This window comes from Saccopteryx bilineata, chromosome 11, assembly GCF_036850765.1.
Source record: "Saccopteryx bilineata isolate mSacBil1 chromosome 11, mSacBil1_pri_phased_curated, whole genome shotgun sequence".
Taxonomy (NCBI): domain Eukaryota; kingdom Metazoa; phylum Chordata; class Mammalia; order Chiroptera; family Emballonuridae; genus Saccopteryx; species Saccopteryx bilineata.
Genome location: NC_089500.1, coordinates 53,674,163 through 53,693,802, shown reverse-complemented (window position 1 = coordinate 53,693,802; position 19,640 = coordinate 53,674,163). Strand labels below are relative to the sequence as shown.

At 45.0% G+C, this 19,640-nt stretch overlaps 1 protein-coding gene across 1 annotated transcript in view; it reads left to right on the top strand.

The window, feature by feature from the left end:
• The first annotated feature begins 12,860 nt into the window (after positions 1 to 12,860).
• Positions 12,861 to 19,640, top strand: part of EPB41L3 (erythrocyte membrane protein band 4.1 like 3) — a 280,869-nt gene continuing 274,089 nt past the window's right edge. The window contains exon 1 of the mRNA XM_066247533.1: positions 12,861 to 13,010. The gene's annotated coding sequence lies outside the window, so the exon portion shown is untranslated. The remainder of the gene's footprint in view (positions 13,011 to 19,640) is intronic.

The window sequence follows — 19,640 nt, the reverse complement described above, 5'->3', positions numbered from 1 at the left end:
CACTATAGAAAACATTACGGCGTTTGCTCAAAAACTTAAAATACAACTACCATAGGGCCTAGCAACTCCACTTATAGGTATATGTCCACAGGAAATGAAATAAAATCATCACTTGGAAGAGATATTTGCACTCATTCATTCAGCATTATACCAGGATTATTCACAATAGCCGAAACATGGAAACAAATGAAGTGTTCATGAATGGGTGAATGGATAAAGAAAATGTGATATAAATACACATACATATATGCATACGTATACACGAACACATATATACACACACAAACACATATATATATAGGCACATATACAATAGAATTAATATTCAGTAATTCAGAAAAAGGAAGGAAATCTTGACATCTGCCATGACACGGATAGACCTTGAGGACATTATGTTGAGTGAGCATGTGGCTCAAGTAGGCCTCTGGCAGCCCAGGCCAGACACGGAGGTCCGGCAGCTACACTGATGGAAGAGGTGGACACATTCAAGACGCAATCTCAAAATAAACCTGGCCACACCTGACAGGTATCCAGGTGACTCCAGGCCCCAAAGGAATCCTTGCTATGTGTGTGTGTAAACACAGGTTTAAAGTTGAAACAATGGAAGAAACAATCTTTTCTTATAGATTTTATGTTCAGGTTCAATTTTTTAAAATAACTTGTTCTTTTTATGACTCAGTGTGATGTGAAGTCAGAGAACCCTAACAAGCTTGCATGGAAACGGATGCTTGAGCAGGTCTCTGGAGCAAAGCTTTGTCTCCTTAGGAAACTGCTTACAACCCAGCTCCTTACAGTACCTCTTTAAAGAAACTGTTCTGGCTTCAGAGCTATCTGACCACGCCCCTACAAAATCCCTTCTCACAGGTCTCCGGCCGCTGCCCTGGTGGGTGAGCCTACTACCTAACAACTGACTGATCATAAAGGCACATGTTAGGTCAGAGACAGTGGCTGGATAGGGCCCTGCAGCCACACAGGTGGGATTATAGAATTCTGTCACTATTGATACTGGACTGGGCTTGACCTGAAATGGCCCCAATTTCATGAGAGGATTATAGTGATACATTGAAAGTGTAATAATTCAACCCATAGCAAATCCATTTCCGATCTACATGATGCCTACCCAGCCGCACGGCCCTTGTTGAGCTCCGTGTTTGTGGTGCTTTCTCTCTTCCGTTCTCTTCCCAAACATGACTTCAGGTAAAGGGAGCTCAAGCTACTGTTGCCATAAATAAAATCAAGGCCCTGGCCAGGTTGGAGGCTTGAGGGCAATCAAAAGGGAGGCCTAACTACACAGGACACATTTCTTTCTGATTTCAGTGGGACCTGAACACAGAGACACTTGTTTAAAAGCCCCCAGCATTATAAAGGTGAGCGCAGCTGTTCGCCCTCTTACGAGCTTTGCCGGTGGGGATGTGTTCTACTGACTAAGAAGTCTTGTCCTAATTTTCAGAAAAGAAATCTTCTTGGTAAACAGTGGCCTTATACTTCAACCCAAGTACAACAGAAGATATGAACATTACCAATCGCCTTAACAAAAAATGAAGGAGGTTTACGCCCTTAGAACCTCAAGTTCATTGGAGAAAGTTGCTCCTTTTAGAAACTGGGCTTCTGATCCTGGTGTCCAGCTGACTGAGAGCTACTTAGTGATCTCTTATATAAAAATAAAAATTGACTAAATCTGTTAATAAATATAAATATCACTAACCAGCTACCTCACATGGCTTTTCATGGTAAAGAACATGGCTCTGATTTTCAAAGGGAAAAAAAAAAGGAGAAATTAGATTAATATTCTGGTTAGTTATCAGCATGGGCTTAAGGTGATACAGATGTCAACAGCTGCCAACTTTAAATCAGTCTTACATTGTGTTTTGAAAATGTCTTGCTTTGTAAAATTTGTCAACTAATTAACTTCTTATTGCTGAGTTTGCATGCTTTGTCTCAGATGAGAAAATAACCTCAACAGTTTCTGCATCTAGAGTGTTCTTTTCGCAGGCTGGCACACATCAAGCAAAGAACAAGGAAAGTCAAGTTCTAAATCTTTGCAATGACTTTATGGTCTGCAGTGATGTGGAAGGCTTATTGATCAGTCACTGCCGTGTGATATTTTGCTGCAAAGGGCAGGAACTGCTCTAGAACTTTCTATTCTCAGCAACTTGGTTAAAATTTTATTATAATTTAAAAGTACTTTAAAAAAAAAACAGAGAAATTATTCTGGGGCTAGTGCATGCCATACAAAACCTAACAAGCTCTTGAGTATGGAGAAATCACTGGAGATTCAATAGTTTCAAGTGTTAGAGTAGGACTTCACTTAGGAGAAAAGCTGATTAGGAGTATAAGAGCATCTGACTGTTGAAAAAAAAAAAGTGCAGGCTTCACATCAAGAGTGGTTTTAAATTTCAGCCATTATTCAGTATAAGTAGTTTGAGAAGGAAGATGGTGGCAGTGATGATAGCACTGTCATTCTTAGGGCTCTTTATAGCTTTCAAAGCCCTTTCATCAAATTGTTTCATTTAATCCTACCTGTTCAATGAGGTACTCAATGCCATTCCCAATTTATATAAGGAAATTGAGATTCAGAGAGGTTAATCCTGAGATCACGCAGCTAGTAAAGAAACAGCATTAGAGAAAAACTTGGAAGGCATTTGAAGAAATTATAAATTCAGTTGATTTTTTTGTTTAACACGTTGAGGTTTTCCGCAACAGAACAGGAGCATCAGGAAGAAAAGGCTTCTGTTGCAAAAGCAAGTCTCCAGGTGTGCATTGATAGGCATAGGATGTCATGGCTTAGTTTTGCCAGCCATTGTGTGAGGAATGATGACTCCTTTACAGAAATGTAGAAAGGTCTTCCTTTTTATTTTTTTATTTTCTTTATTTTTTTAAGGGAGAGGAGGGAAAATAGTGAAACAGACTCCCGCATGCACCCCAACTGGCAACCTTTATCTGGGGCCAATGCTCTAATCCACTGAACTATCCTCAGCACCTGAGGCTGACTCTCAGACAAACTGAGCTATCCTCAGTACCCGGGATGTCACTCAAACCAAACAAGGGCCAGGTCTTCCTTTCAAAAGAAGATTAATGCATAACTAGATAGCTTTTTTTGCAGAATTCAAAATTTATTTATTGCCCTGGCTGGTTTGCTCAGTGGTAGAGTGTCCACTCAGTGTGTCGATGTCCTGAGTTCAATTTGCAGTCAGGGCACACAGGAGAAGCACCCATCTGTTTCTCCACCCCTCCCCTACTAACTTCTCCCTCTCTCTTTCTCTCTCTCTCTTCTCTTCCTGCAGCCATGGCTTGATTGGAGCGAGTTGGCCCCAGGTGCTGAGATTGGTGCCATGGGTTCCCCTCAAGCTCTAAGAACTTGGTTGCTGAGCAATGGAGCAACGCCCCAGATGGGCAGAGCATTGCCCCCTAGTGGGCTTGCTGGGTGAATTTCAGTTGGAGCGCATACTAAAGTCTGTCTCTGCCTTTCCTCCTCTCACTGAATAAAATAAAATATTTAAAAATTTATTTCTTAAAGGACACACACTAATGAGATAAATTTAAGAAAATAACCCTCTTCCTGGTTATCTCATTGCTCTATTAAGAATGTGCTGAAGCCCTGGCCGGTTGGCTCAGCGGTAGAGCGTCAGCCTGGCGTGTGGGGGACCCAGGTTCGATTCCCGGCCAGGGCACATAGGAGAAGCGCCCATTTGTTTCTCCACCCCCCACCCCCCCTCCTTCCTCTCTGTCTCTCTCTTCCCCTCCCGCAGCCAAGGCTCCATTGGAGCAAAGATGGCCCGGGCGCTGGGGATGGCTCCTTGGCCTCTGCCCCAGGCACTAGAGTGGCTCTGGTCGCGGCAGAGCTACGCCCTGAGGGGCAGAGCATCACCCCCTGGTGGGCAGAGCATCGCCCCTGGTGGGCGTGCCGGGTGGATCCCGGTCGGGCGCATGCGGGAGTCTGTCTGACTGTCTCTCCCCATTTCCAGCTTCAGAAATTAAAAAAAAAAAAAAGAATGTGCTGAAACCTTTAAAATTTAGAATATCTAAAATTTCTATCAGAACTATAACATTTCATTCAATCCACTGTTTTATTGAAATACCTACCTAGATATTTTGGAACAGGGATTTACAGAAAATAAAAAAAGGTATTTTCGCGGCCTGACCTGTGGTGGCGCAGTGGATAAAGCGTCGACCTGGAAATGCTGAGGTCGCCGGTTCGAAACCCTGGGCTTGCCTGGTCAAGGCACATATGGGAGTTGATGCTTCCTGCTCCTCCCCCCCTTCTCTCTACCTCTCTCTCTCCTCTCTAAAAATGAATAAATAAATTAAAAAAAAAAAAAAAAAAGGTATTTTCGCAATTCAAAATATAAATCACTTTATCTTACGTGTTATCTCCAAGCATAGTCATTAATAATTGTCAGACTGACCTCAGTGAAACTTGCCCTTTAAACAGTTCTCATTGGTGCACTCAGAGTCTTCTAAAGTATGCAGCGTAAGATACATTAAAACTTTGATGACCCATCTATGCTGAAAATTTGTCCAAATTGTGTGAATTTCCATTTCATTTGTATAAATGTTTTCTAAGGTCTTCTGGCTGATAAAGGACCAAGCTGGACACAGGACTTCAATAACAAAAGAAAGGGATTTCTTTCCCTTGTGAGGTAGGTTGGCACCTTTAGAAAAAAAAGGTGCTAAATGTGAAGTATTGTGAGCTCCTTTAACAAGTTCTTTTTGCTCCGAGAGACTTCTGTTTCACTAGAGAAAAATGTTTAAAATCCTTGTAACATGCTACATGATTTTTTTTGAAGTATTTGTAAAACTTTTTATTTTACTGCCTGGTGGTATTTAATTCAGTCATTGGGTCCAATAAATGGCCAGTTGATACTTAATAACATTTTGTTTCATATTCAACAAATACAGTCTTTTTTTGTCTTTATGTTTTGATAATCTTTCACTATACTCTGCTTTTAATATATATTTAGGACTCTTCCCCATGAAATCTTTCAAGTTAAGACCTATTGGCTTTAATCCCTCAAGTGGCATTTATAACCACTTAGCATATGGGTGTATCTATAGTCATAAATGTATTTTTGTGTTTGTGTAATTTCAGCCACTTATTTAACAGATATTTATTGAGGGTATATTGCAGGGGTTGGGAACCTATGGTTCACAAGCTGGATGTGGCTCTTTTGATGACTGCATCTAGCTCTCAGACAAATCTTTAATAAAAAAATAATAACGTTAAAAATATAAAACATCCTCATGTATTACAATCCATTCATTTCCTACCGCTCATGTTCATGGTTGCAGGTGGCTGGAGCCAATAACAGCTGTCCTCTGGGACAACACCAAATTTTTATTGGATAATGCGTAACATACATGGGTCGTTGTATGGCTCTCACAGAATTCCATTTTAAAGTATGTGGCGTTCATGGCTCTCTCAGCCAAAAAGTTTCCTGACCCCTGCTATATTGTATGCCAGGCTCTGATATACGCACTCAGGATTAGCAGTAAACAAAAGAAGCAAAAATCTTCCTTTTCTTGGATTTTATAGTCAAAGCAGGAGAGGGGACAGGTTACAAATCAATAAAGACAATATATACTATATTGAATTATGATACATCCTATAAAGAGAAAAACAGTGACAGAGAGAAGGTGGGCTGGAAGGAGAATGAACAGTTATAAATGTGCACAGAGAAGGCTTCACTGGGAAAGATACATTTAAGCAAGGACTGGGAGGGTAACGGGAGTTACAGGGATACCTGGGGAAGAGTGTCTCAAGTAGAGGGAAGAGGATGCCTGGAATGTGCCAAGAGCAGAACAGAGCCAGTGCCTGGAGTAGAGACCCAAAGGGGAGAGCAGAAGGAGATGGGGGAAAGAAGGCATGGGGTCCAAAGAGGCAAATCTGTTAGGATTTGGAGTTTTTATTTAACCAAAGAGGAAGCCATTGAGCAGGAGGTGAAATGATATCACTTACATTATTATAAGTATCATTTAGGCCACTGGGTTGATAATAGTCCTTGGGAGAGTGAGGACCATCAGGGGGGACCTGTTAAGAGGCTTCCATAGTAGTTGAGACAAGAGATGCTGTTGATTTGGACCAGGGTAGCAATGAATGGTAGAGGTGGTGATAAAGGGCTAGATTCTGGACCTAACTGAAGATAGAACAAACAATTGGCTACAAATTAGTATGAGATGTGAGAGAAAAGGTATTATCAAGAATGACTTCAGGATTTTTACCTGAACAAGTAAGTTCAAGGAGAGAAAAGTAATTTTTTACTGATGAGGGATGGTCAGAATCTGACTGCAGCACTAGGGACGCAGGAGGCGGAGACAGAAGAGGCTGTACTAGAGACAGGGGTCTCAAAGACAGCAAGTGCAGGGGGCAGCCACTGGGGCAAGGCTGAGGGGGTGGCTAATGTGGTGAGAAAATTGTTACATAAGGGGAGCTGGAGCAGGTAAGTCAATATGCTGAGGGTATACTGGGAGTCATGCTTCTTTGCCAGAAAAAAAAAAGAATGATAAATATGGAAAGGGATTTCATAATGAAAAGAGGAAAGACTAGAAAAGACCCTAATGTGCTGGGTTAGACTTGGTAGTATTAGTGTGATATACATATAGAGATAGAGATAGACATAGAGATAGATAGAGATAGAGAGACATAGAGATAGAGATATATCTCTATATGTTAACATAGATGTATATTTACAAGTAGATATATAGAGAAATAGATGGATATGCAAACAGATAGAAATAGACATAAATGTGTGTGCTTTTTGTGAACATTTATCATTTATTTCCTGGCTCTATCTACTGAGAGAGTCTAGAAGTTATGTCATGCCAGTAGCAGTGAGCAAGATGGGTGCTCATATCTCATTTCTAAATACTATCTTCCTTTAAAAGGAGCCAGGGCTCCATGGAGAGCTGGCTGATTCCAGGGCTGGGGAAGGGAAAGCACAAAATGAATCTGGAATATATTGATGTTCCAGAAAGTTAAAAGGTGCCCAAAGAACAATGGGGACGTGTCAGAGGGACCTAAGAGCTAATTTGAAAGAGACACCCTCTGACCAAATCTGGATAAGTTGAGCATCAAATTAATGGAAGTAACAGAATGCAACTCATTGAACGGAATAATAAATAATTCATGAGTCTATACTGACACAAAGAAATAAATTAAGTGTTGGTCAAATAAGTTTGTAAATATGATATATGTTTGCTCGCTTATAGTTTGCATTGGGTGTGGGGAACAGTCTGTAAGCAGGCAGGGTTGTTATACCCTGGGGCTTGGTTTTAAGACTAAGCCTTTCCCACCCTAAGTGACTTTGTATCAGAGACTTCCTTGTTTGTATATTGGATTAAAGGTTTTGATTTCTACACTATAAAATGGGCAGACCGGGAGCTTGCTCTCTCTTGGTTCCTGAGATTAGAATTAGAGAGGAGAGCAGAGAAAGGCCACGTGGAGGAGAGGAGAAGCAGCCAAGATGGTGGAGTGCTGAGAGAGAAGCTAGTTTGTGCAAAGAGAAGGAGATGGAGAACAGAGATGAATAAGGCTGGTAAGTTAGAAACCTTTGATTCCAGGAAACTCGGATAAGTAAGTGGCTTTGGGAGCCCTGAATGGAAAGGGAAGTGTTTTACCACTGCGTGTATGTCTTGCCCACTGGGTACAAGCTAGAATTAAAGCTAATGCCCCACCAGTTCTTGGCTCCATTGTTTCATTACCATCTGTCCGAATCAAATGCAAACCTGCATGGACCAGGCAGCTGTGATGGTGGCCGTAGCTACTGGCCTTACATTAAAGAAGGAAAAACTTTTACAGAAGAATGCCAATTAATAAAATCAAAAGAAATAATGCAAATGAAAGACTGTCATTTGGTAATCATCATAATGGTGCTTGATTTAGGTAGTCGTCATTAATGCTTCTTAAAACTGCTTGAGTGAAGGCTCTGTGAGGACTAGAATATTGGTGTAGCCTCAGAGTATATCCCTATCAAATATTTACTGATTGCAAAAATGGTGACTTTATAATGGAAAATTTCAGTGTGCACCACTCCAGGTGATCAAGGTTAACATCACAATGGAGGGATGGTTCAACATTATGCAGACCATTAGGTATTCATGGTTGAGATTGTTTAACAATACAAATGCACTGTCAAGAGCACAGCATCATTTCTTTGATATTTCCAACAAGAATGCTGACCTGAATCAGAGATGAGGAAATATCAGATGGAATTAGGAAATCTATAGAATAAAATGCATATGGTTTTTAAAGGTGTCAAGAACATGAAAGAGGGAAAGACTGAAGAACTGTAGCAGATAAAAGGAGAATAAAAAAGGTTATGCAACTGAATGTACTGTGTGGTCCAGGATTGGGCCCAGGGCCAAAAATAAAAGAGAGAGATTTGGGAGAAAGTCGGTGAAATTTGAACAGGTTCTATGGATGGTTGTATTGAGCTGATTTAGAAAAGAATTCTGGTTGAGGGGAAATATATACACTCTTTTTTTTTTAAGGATGATGGAGTATATATAATATCTAAACTTTCTCTTAAGTGGTTCAGAAGAAGAATATTGATCATGAGTATCTATTATCTATCTGTCTATTTATCTGACTAAAAGGGAAAGAGAAATCAAATGTAAAGTGATAGCAATTGGGAAAAGTAGGGGAGAAAGACATAAGAGTTTTCTATACCATTTTTCTGTTCTTTTGTATGTTTAAAATTATTTCAAAATAAATTATTAAAAAGTAATTTTATTGGACATTGAGTCTAACCCTACTTTTATAGAAAGAAACATTAAATGACAATCCCCAAAGTTCTGAACAAACAGTAACAGGTGAAGATTTATGAGTTTCATTTAATAGGCAACTCAGTAGGTATGAAGAGTTGATTTCCCACTCAAAACATATACAGGCCTGACCAAGCAGTGGCACAATGGATAGAGCATCGGACTGGGACATGGAGGACCCAGGTTTGAAACTCCGAGGTTGCCAGCTTGAATGCAGGCTCATCTAGTTTAAGCAAGGCTCACCAGCTTGAGTCCAAGGTCCGCTGGCTTAAGCAAGGAGTCACTCAGTCTGCTGTAGTAACCCGGTCAAGGCACATATGAGAACGCAATCAATGAGAAACTAAGGTGCCATAATAAAGAATTGATACTTTTCATCTCTCTCCCTTCCTGTCTGTCTGTCCCTCTCTCTGTCTTTCTCTGCCTCTGACACACACACACACACACACACACACACACACACACACACACACACGATGTATACAGGAGTACAGGCTGCACATGTACAGCCTCTGACATGAGTATTAACGGCACATGGGAAAAAAAGTGCTTTGTTGGAGGCTGGGTTGGAGCACTGTATTCTTATTTCAAGGAGGTTGAGGCAATTTGGAGAGTAAGAGACAGTAAAAGATTGTGAAACCAGACCATGTGAGGAGAGGCTGAAGGGGCAATACATTTTAGCCTGGACAAAAGAAGTCGTACAGAAGATCCGTTATTCATCTTAAGCAACTTTGTGGGCTTTCTTGTGAAATAAGGTTTACACATTTGAGTGACCACTATGGATAGAAAAAGCACCAACAAGGGGAAATAATGTAGTGGTAAGCATTTCATCTTCATGTAAGGAAGGTAGGATGCACTCTGTGTTGGTGAGATTCTTGTCACAGAAAATGCTCAAGCAGGATGACCACTTGAGAGAAATAGTCTATAAGGAACAAATATCAAAAGTATTAGGTAACTTTCAAGCCCCTTTTAAACACTGTTTACAATAACAGCTACTATTTATTGAATGCTTACTATATGCACGACATCGTGCCAAGCATTGCAGATGTATTATCTAAATTACTACAGGTCTTTCAAGTAGGCTCCTAGATCCCTTCATCACAGATGAAAAAATTGAAGCTTGGCCTTGGCCAGTGGCTCAGTGGATACAGCATCAGCCTGGTGTATGGATATCCTGGGTTCAATACCCAGTCAGGGCACACAGGAAAAGTGACTAACTGATTTTCTCCCCTTCCCTCTGCCCCTTCTCTCCCTCATCCCCTCCCACAGCCAGTGGCCTGATTGGTTTGAGTGTGGCTGTGGGCACTGAGGATAGCTGGGTTGGTCCAAGCACATCATCCTCAGGCACTAAAAATAGCTTGGTACTAGAGCATCAGTCCTAGATGGGGTTGCCAGGTAGATATCGGTTGGGGTGCATGCGGGAGTCTGCCTCACAATCTCCTTTCCTTTCACCTAATTAAAGAAAGAAAGAAAGAAAGAAAGAAAGAAAGAAAGAAAGAAAGAAAGAAAGAAAGAAAGAAAAGCTTAAACAATGTGCCCCTCGTGCATGCCAAACAAGGCCCACACAGAAGAGTTGGAGCCAGGATTCAACTCTATGTCTGCCTATGCCATAGCCACTCCAAGACTCATAGGTTCTACACGTATTGCCTCTAAGTCCCAGCAATTCTCCTTTGTCACTTCCTTCAGAATCTTGAAACATACAGTGTCCATTGGCATGTCCAATGGGCCAAACAATGTCCACTGATTTTTCTAACTGCCAGTAGCTTCTCCCATTTTCTCTTTCATTCTCTCTCATTCCTCTCCTCTTTCCTAGATAATGCTTTCTCATTATTTGGTTCTTTAAGCTCCTTTCCTACCATTAAGGAAGCATATTTTATCCAGTTGTTTGTGCCACACCTGGCTGTCAACCAATGAGATATATATCTAGGTTGAAGCACTATCCCCATCTTGATCCGCAATTTTTATGAGGTACTCCTCCAGCTATTGAGTCAATATGCACTCAAACCTGAGCCACTCATACCTTCATTCTACTCATGGTTTCACCCATTTCGGGTCAAAGCGCAGTTCATTTAGCATGCACTTGATCTAGCTAGCATATTAACGTGTCTCCTGCCTGACCAGGAGGTGGCACATTGGATAGAGCATAGGACTGGGATGTGGAGGACCCAGGTTCGAAACCCCGAGGTCAACAGCCTGAGCACAGGCTCATCTGGTTTGAGCAAGGCTCACCAGCTTGAGCCCAAGGTCAATGGCTTAGGCAAGGGGTCACTTGGTCTCCGGTAGCCCCCTCCCTCCCAGGTCAAGGTACATATGAGAAAACAATCAATGAACAACTAAGGTGCCACAACGAGGAATTAATGCTTCTCATCTCCCTTCCTGTCTGTCCCTATCTGTCCCTCTCTCTGTCTCTGTCACAAAATAAATAATAATAAACAAATAAATAAAGTGTCTCCCTATGAATATTTTGCCTCTGAACTGTACTACCTGTATTTTGGGTTACAAGAAGGTGGATAAGGACTAGTTTGCCTTTTCTGAGAGAGGTAAAAGTAAGCAGTTGGCCTTGGGGAAGGGCAGAAGGGGAGTTTGCTATTAATCCCTAAAGTGGACCCAAGATGTTAGGATCTCATAAAATAAATCTGCCTTAAAATGCTAGAAGCCAGTGTTATGAAGCAGCCATCCAAGTTAGCAACAGTTGACAGGGAGTGGCTTCTTGACTGGTGCCAACTGTCCCCAGTATGCTCTGTGAAGAGTCATCTCTGGCTACCTGTGGTAAAGCCCCTTCCCCCCTGCCTCACCCAGCTAAGGATTCTACAAAGCAAAGCTAGACATCAGTTTGCGTGTACACACCGAGCAGTGACTCACCTGCAATCGTATCACATAGGCGGTTCCCTAATGGGGTATAAAATGTGCTAGTTAGGAAGTTCATTTTGAAATGTTATTAAACTAATGGGTATACTTGGCAATGTACCTCTCTCACGTAGATTCACCCAGGAGTGAAATGTTTCTGATTTATTGGAATGATTTCTAGTTTTCTGGTACTTTTTATATTTTTGTAGTTTTTTTCCTCCAAGAGACTTTATCAAATTAATTTTCCAGAAAACATGGCTTCAGGAAAGTATTAAGAAGCAGAGTGGAAAGTAGGCTTGTATGCCCTGGGAGATTGATTGGGCAGTGAACTCCAGTCCCAGTCTTTGGGGTGGAAGTAGGAAGAGAAAGAAAGATAATGTTTACTTGGAAGACCAATAGTTGTGCAAAGCACAGGCCTCTTACATGCACCAGCATGAGTTGACCTAGCCTGGACTTGCAGCCTCCGAATCAGGCTAGCACGTGGCCCACATGCTGGGCCCCCCAGGCCTGGTGCTGGTAGGCCCGAGTGGAGGGAAGCTTTTGGGTTGCCGGAACCGGGAAGCTCCTCCAACTTAGTGGTGCACGCTAGGTGAGAAAAGACAGACTCCAGGACTTATCCTCACATTTTTGCGCTTCATGTGTGCTTTTCTGAGAACTATCCCCGAAGGACTTTCTGGCACCCATCTCTGCACTATTTGCCGCTCTGACGTTAACTCTTCAGAGGCTGCACAAATTTAATACCAGCGAAGTTACCTGGCCCCCTTAAAACACACAAAGGGCATTTCTCATTTCTTTTCTTTTCCCTCCAATCTCTAACCTACACAAAAGTGTGTGTGTGTGTGTGTGTGTGTGTGTGTGTAAGTGTGCGTGCGCGCTCTCCCTATTCTTGCTTGTAAAAGCCTAAGCAGTTCTTCGAACTCGTTAGCCATAAAGCCCAGGGAAGCCTGTTGGGAGACCTTGACTCCGCGAGCAGGCGGCTCGGAGGCGGGAGCAGGGCGGTCGGAGCGCTGGGACCGCCCGGATGCGGGCCGCAGCCAACAAGCAGACGGGGAGGGCGGGGAGAGCGGGCTAGCGCAGGGAGGGCGGGCCGGCACGGGCAGAGCGGCGCGGGCTGTCACAGGCGCCCGGCGCGCGCTGCAGGTGGCAACTTGGAGGTGCTAAGGCCACCGCCACGGGAGGCACCCGGGTCTGGTAGCCCGTTCAGTGTCCGGAAGTCCTTTCCCGCCGCCGAGCCTGAGACTGGACCTGAGAGAATCTGAAGGGAAAAGCCGCTGCGCAGGTACCAGTGAGCAGCCCTACCTCTCCGCTGCCCTTGCGCTACTTTTTTTTTCTTCGAGGAAGGTTGTACCTGGGGGTTGCGAACAGGTCCACGGAGGTGCCAAAGAGGAAGGCTCCCAGCGACTCAGGTGAGCGCCTTTCTTTCCCGGCGCCCCCTCCCTCTTCGCAGCCCGGCACAGGCAGGGACGCCGGCTCGCCGGCTGGGCAGGGGCCGGGCGCGGGCTCCTGCCCTTGGCTCGAGGTCGATGGGAAAGAAAGCAAAGAAGGGGCGAGGCTGGCCCGGAGGGGTCTGCCTACCGGGACCCTGCTGGAATCGGCAGGGACTCCTAGGAGGGCGCTCTGGGCAAAGACCGGCAGAAAGGAGCATAGAGGTGGCGGGAGGGCTTGCACCTCGGTTTAAGCGGGCGGAGATCGCCCCGGCGCGCGCCGTTCCGGAGCCACGGGGAGAGCGGGGCGCGGCGCCTCTGCGGACCCCCCGGTGTGAGCGCTGGACCCGGTTAGCGCCCGGATCTTCAGTCCCCACGATCCCCAGCGCAGAAGGACGTCATCTCTCTGGGCTCCGGCGACTCCTCCGCCCCCCTCGCCTCCACCCCTCTCGGCCCGCTGTTCAGCCTATTCCGAGATTGCGTGCCTTTGCCAACGCGCCAAGTGGTGGTCACCCCCCTGCCTGCCCTGGCCGGAGCTGGGGCGCCCGCGGGCCGACTTCCACCCGGGCCGCCTAGTGGTGCGCTGGAGGCGAGTGGGGCTGGCTGGTTCCTGCGCTGAGAACAGAGGTGAGCGCGGGCTTGCTCGCTAGTGCTCCCTCGATCCATCCCCGCCCCACTGCAGTTTGAACCGCTTGTCCAATGAGCGAAATCTCAGAGGCCAGACCTCGCTCGCTCTGGGAAACTGGGGGCCTCCTAGGACGGTGCGAGCCTTGGAGAAGAGGCGAGAGCCTCTGCCTCCATCGGGGTCCAATCTTAAAGTGGACAGCGCCTCTCTGGCCTCCGCGTCCCACTCGCGGCGTGGGGGTGCTGGAGGCGGATTGTGTGTGTGTGTGTGTGTGTGTGTGAGAGAGAGAGAGAGAGAGAGAGAGAGAGAGAAAGAGAGAGAGAGAGAGAGAGATTCTTCGCAAGGCAGAGGCGCAGCATCCCGCTCCCCACGCGGGGCCGAGCCGCAGGGTCCCCCGCCCCTCGCCGCGAGGGGCGCGCGGCTGCATCCCAGCAACTCCGCGCTGCTAGCTCCTCTACTGCCGCTCCCGCTACAGGCCTCCCCCTGGGCGCGTCCCGGGGTAAATGATCCGGCCAGAGGGTGCGAGTGGGGGTTCGAGGCGCTCCTGACGCGGGGCGGTTTTTCAAAATCCAAAGGAGCGCCCCTCGCTGGGCGTTTCGTCTCCCCGCAGCGCGGCTGTGAAGACCTCGGATGGAGGCTGGCGCGGCCGGTTCCGCGCTCCAGAGAGGGCGTCGTGGCACTCGGAAGTCGAAGTTAGGGCCGCTCAGCCTTGAACTCCCTTTGGTGCGCCTTGCTCGGGCCCAAAAAAACTAGGGGCCGGCGGAGCCACGGGTCGGCGGGGGGCACGCTGCGCGGGAGGTCGGGCGGTTGGGGACCGGCTGCGGGAAGGCTCGCGGGCGGCGGGAGCCGGAGGGCCCCGAGAAGGCGTGGGAGGGCGCGTCGAGGGCGCTGCTGGCTCGCCGACACCGGAGTGGCGCCAGAAGTTGAGGTCGGGGTCCGCAACCCCCGGTGACAGCCCTCGAGGCTGCTGCGGATGCGGCGCTGCAGCCACTCGGCCCCGTCGGCCGCCCACTCGGCCTGCCAGCTGCGGCTTCCGCTTTTCATTCTGCAGAAGTGAAGCCGCTACGCGGGGAAAGCCTGGGGTGCTGGCGCCGAAAGCCTCTGCGGAGCGAGGGGCGGTGTCCAAGAAGCGAGCGAAGGGAAACCGCCGAGATCCGGGTGGCGCAGTCGCTCTAGAACCGCGAGGAGCGCCCACGATCCCGAGACAGAGCTCGGCTGACCCGGTCCGGAGGTCCAGCTCCCGGCCCTGGGCGCTGCTCCCCTGAAGGGTCCGGGTGTCGGAGCCCCAACCCCACGCCCAGGCTCCTCGAAAACTCCTGTGTAATTCCCTCCGAAGTGCATGGGATTAACACTGGGCCCAGAAAGGGCTGGAATCCCTGAAATGAATAAAAATAGAAACGACTGTAAATCCCAAATCTAATTCTGGTTTAAATCTAAATTTCATTTGATTAGAAACAGACTAATCTGGGAAAGCAGGGTCTGGGTGTATTGCGTTTCTCCTAATGACAGTTCCTGAAGGGCCCTGGAAGGTTTGCCCTTCCCGAGCTGGAATTGTGCTGCATCTGGGGGGTGTGGGTGGGAGGTCCTTCTATCTGTACATTTCATGTACAGCAGGGAAGGAGTCAAGTTCAGGTTGGTTGGGGAATGACCTTTCAGGCCTCCTTTCCTTTCCCTTTTCTGCCGTAGGCATTTCCCAGCTGATCAATTCCCATTCAGATTTAAGTGATACCAAGGAGTTAAAGATCTCTCCTGCAACAGTAGTTTCCAAAGAGGGCTTTAAAATAGGCTTCTTAGACCATGTAGCGACCTCAGAAAAACAGCCTTTGTTCTGAGGAGCAGCGGTATATAACCAAAATTTTATAATCAAATTATTACCTCTCAATCCCTTACTAGATATGTAAGTTATTGAGGGCAGGGCTCTGTTTCATAATCTTATCCCCAGGATCTGAAAAATAGTTTGTTCAACAAACACGTATAGACTGGGGCTTGTAATTAAAAACACTGGCCTGAAAAGACCTTTAATAATTTCTACGATCAATCATTATTAAAATCATAATATTAAATTAATTATAATAGTCATGTTGAGAGGTAATGTGCATTGTTTATATACATATATTTTTTAACTATTTGGGATTGATGAATCACATGAAATAAGAATGCATTTAAAGTATTAGGATATTTAGAAATAACAGAATGACCGTTGCATGGTGGACGTCCCTCTAAAACAGCTTCTAACTGAGTGTGTCTAGGAACAGAGATCTCCCTACTTTCGCAAGCATTCTATGCATTTTATATAAATCATTATCCATATATTAGGAACACAGTGGTGAACACGACTTGGTCTCTGCTCACGCATTCTAGCTGGCGGGTCAAAATGGAATCCTGATTTTGGTGCTAATGTATAGAAACATAAGAAACTTAACAGATCTCAGCGAGGTGGATCCCACACTTTGAGTGGCAACAGCAAGGGAGACTTCATTACAGATGGGTCCTGTGGTTTAGATTTTAAAAAGGAGATGATTAAGCAGAAACTTAAGTCAGGGCAGTTGGGTGTGAATAGTTCATTAAAAAGATCCAGGGAGCCTAATGAGTTACACAGTCCACTCTGAGCCACTTCCTTATCTGGAAGGGTAATAATACTTTTCATCTGCCACACTGTGGGGATTCATTTGTGACTTTAGGTACCAGAGGTGGGAAGGGAAGTATGAGCACATGGAACATAGAATTTTCTGACTTAAAACTAGTTAGCCAAGAACAGCAAGGCACACAATTAGTTAGAAAATAGGACTTTCAATAAAGAGCTGCTAAAGAGGCTAGAAATTTTTAAATCTGTTGAGCCGTGTTCTTTACAGTAAAGATGGAGAAATATAAATAGCTGTTAGAAAGTCTATGGCTTGTCAATGAAACTGCAGTATAGAAATCAGAGTAGCCACCAAACTGCTGAGAAGGAAATATTTTTTTTTCATGCTAGTTGAGTAGCACATGTGGCTTTTGCCTGGGAGCATTTGGTGTCATGATGACATGACTTGTCAAAAAAAAAAAGCAAGTCTGATAGATGTCCAGCATGTGTTCTGAAGAGCTGCAGGTCACGTAGCCCAAAGCTATTGCAAGTGATCGTCTCCACTGGACAGAGTGCAAGGCATGAGAGCTAAAAGTACACTGTTTGGGGCTCTTCTACGATGAAAGAGTGAGCAGCTAACTAGGTTAGAAGCCGTGATGAGACATGGAATGGCACTGAATATAATTGGGGCCGGTTTGAAAAGATTTCTGTCAAAGTAGAATGAATGGAAATTAGAACCGGGGAAAAAAGATGAATGGGTAAAGGAATGCATGGTAGTACTTAATATCAAGAACTCTGAACTGAAAGGAGAGAAAGATCTGTCTTTCTTTAGTGTGGTGGAAAAACAAGGACATAAATCAGAACTCAGCCATCTCACTGCTGATGCCAGCACCTTATGTAATGTCTCTGAGCCACAGTGTCCCCACCTGTAAATGTGGATCAGAAGGCTTCCTAATGAGGTGTCAATAATATGTAAAATGCCTACCTGCCCTGGCAACAATCTTCTGGCTTTTTAGAATCAGAAGTTAGGTTGGCTGGATGAATTATTACCCCATCTTTACCTTCGGTCTCCATTAGAAATCTAGTCTCACATTTCCATCTGCCAAGTGGATATTTTTACCCAGCTGTTCCAGTCACCTCTGACTGAATATGTCTAAGAATGTCATTCATCAATTTCCTTCTTTGTCCCCTACCCCCAGTACATCATGTCCTGAGCTGCCAGGCAGGAATCCTGGCTTCATTTTTTTATGCCATCTTCTCACCTTGCCCCCCTAACAGTCGCACACAACAGAAATGTCAGTGGTCAAGTTGTGATGACTCCCATTGTCACTTCCTTTCTGTCATGTTGTCACCAGGCTGACCCCAGGCTCTGTCACCTCCCGCTTAGACCATGTTGTAACCGTCCTCATCCACTCTCATCCCACCTCCTTTTACTTCTGCTGCCCATTCAACACTGTTACCTGACATCTTTGATTATATCACTCTCTGGCTCCCAACCTGGAGTTTCTCCTCTTTCCTAAAGGGTAAGGTCTATAACCTTTATATTTATGTTCAAAACCCTATCTACTATCTCCACATTCAGTGCTGTCTGCCACTGACCCCAACAGGACATGCACTGTGCCTGTCACCATTTTGAGGCATACCTTAAGGCAGGGGTCCCCAAACTACGGCCCCCTGAGGCCATTTATCCGGCCCCCGCCGCACTTCTGGAAGGGGCACCTCTTTCATTGGTGGTCAGTGAGAGGAGCACATTGACCATCTCATTAGCCAAAAGGAGGCCCATAGTTCCCATTGAAATACTGGTCAGTTTGTTGATTTAAATTTACTTATTCTTTATTTTAAATATTGTATTTGTTCCTGTTTTTTGTTTGTTTGTTTTTTTACTTTAAAATAAGATATGTGCAGTGTGCATAGGGATTTGTTCATAGTTTTTTTTTTTTATAGTCCGGCCCTCCAACGGTCTGAGGGACAATAAACTGGCCCCCTGTGTAAAAAGTTTGGGGACCCCTGCCTTAAGGGTTCATTTTTATGTCATTTGTTCATCTATTTTCTTCACCTGGACTGACCCTCCTCATCCTATCTCCATCTTGGAATCTTACCAGTTTTTCAAAGGCACCGTCTCCCTTAAGAAATTTTTCTGGTGCATCCTTAGAAGGTCTCCGTCCCTCATCTTTCCTTCTGCAGCTCTGCTTTTCCCTCTCACGTGGCACATACCTTGTCTTTATTCTTTATATGTGCCTATTGACTGAGAAGTTATTCATTGTTGTAGGCACCGCTGTATGGTGCCAAGAGTGGAGCTCGATAACTCTTCACTGGGTGAGTGATGGCGTAGGGCTGCCTGAGAGGGGCGATGACAGAAGGAGAAGGATCTTCCAACCCCAAGTCATGTCAATATGAGAGGCAGCCAGCCCTTGATTGCATCTTTACAGGCAACGTGGAAAAGAAACCATTGTCTAGAAACTTCACAAACCACCCTCTACCTCATTTTGGTCTAATTATATGAATAATTTAAGCTTCGGAAGCTTGGAAGCCTCTGTATTAATATTCTTCACTGTAGAAATGAGCTAATAGTCCTATGAGCTGGATGAAGTTTTCAAAGCAGACTAGCAGGTGGAGAGCCAAGCTGATCGTGATTGGGCGGAAAGAAAGATGAGATCGGCTGGGCAAGGTGCCCATTGAGTGCTAAATGCCTTCAGAAATATGTGCGAGCATTATTGGCTTGGGGCTTATAAATTTGTCTGACCTAGAATCTCTTCTAGGAAGCTTTCATCTGGTTCTTATCATGGCTCCTTGATTTACAAAATATAATCGTGCATGTGTTAATTAGCATGGGTAGTTGTTCAAATGTTTCTGATCTAGAGGAACGAAAAGGCTTAATCCGTTCCTCGTGTGTATGGGATATGTTTGAGGACAAGTGGAGAAACAAATTGTTATAAAAAGCATGCCAGCTTCCATATTCGAGCAGAAATGCTTCCAGACAATCTTAAAACTCGAGAGGATAAACCCATCCTCATCAAAGTTATTAATAGCCCATTACACACAAGGAATGAACTAGTAGAGGGGAAAAGGCATGATCAGATACTGACATTTTGAAGAGTTAGGAGTTAGACACTTTATTATAATGTTAAAATTATATACTCAAACCTTTTCTAGATATGAGAAATTGCATGGGTCTAAGAGATCAAGAGCTGTAGTGTCTATGTTTTATAGATTTTGACACATGGTGTTTATAAAGTTTACATAAATGTTTCAAACTGGAAAGATGTTGGGCATCTACTCTGTGAAAACATTTGGCCATGCATATGTGATTCATCTCAGGACACTGCTCCAAACCCAGTTCATCTGACAGCTGACTGAGCCACTGTCAGCCACAGCTTCTTTATGACAAATAGAAATAAGAGTATTTTCTACATCACATAGAGGATGA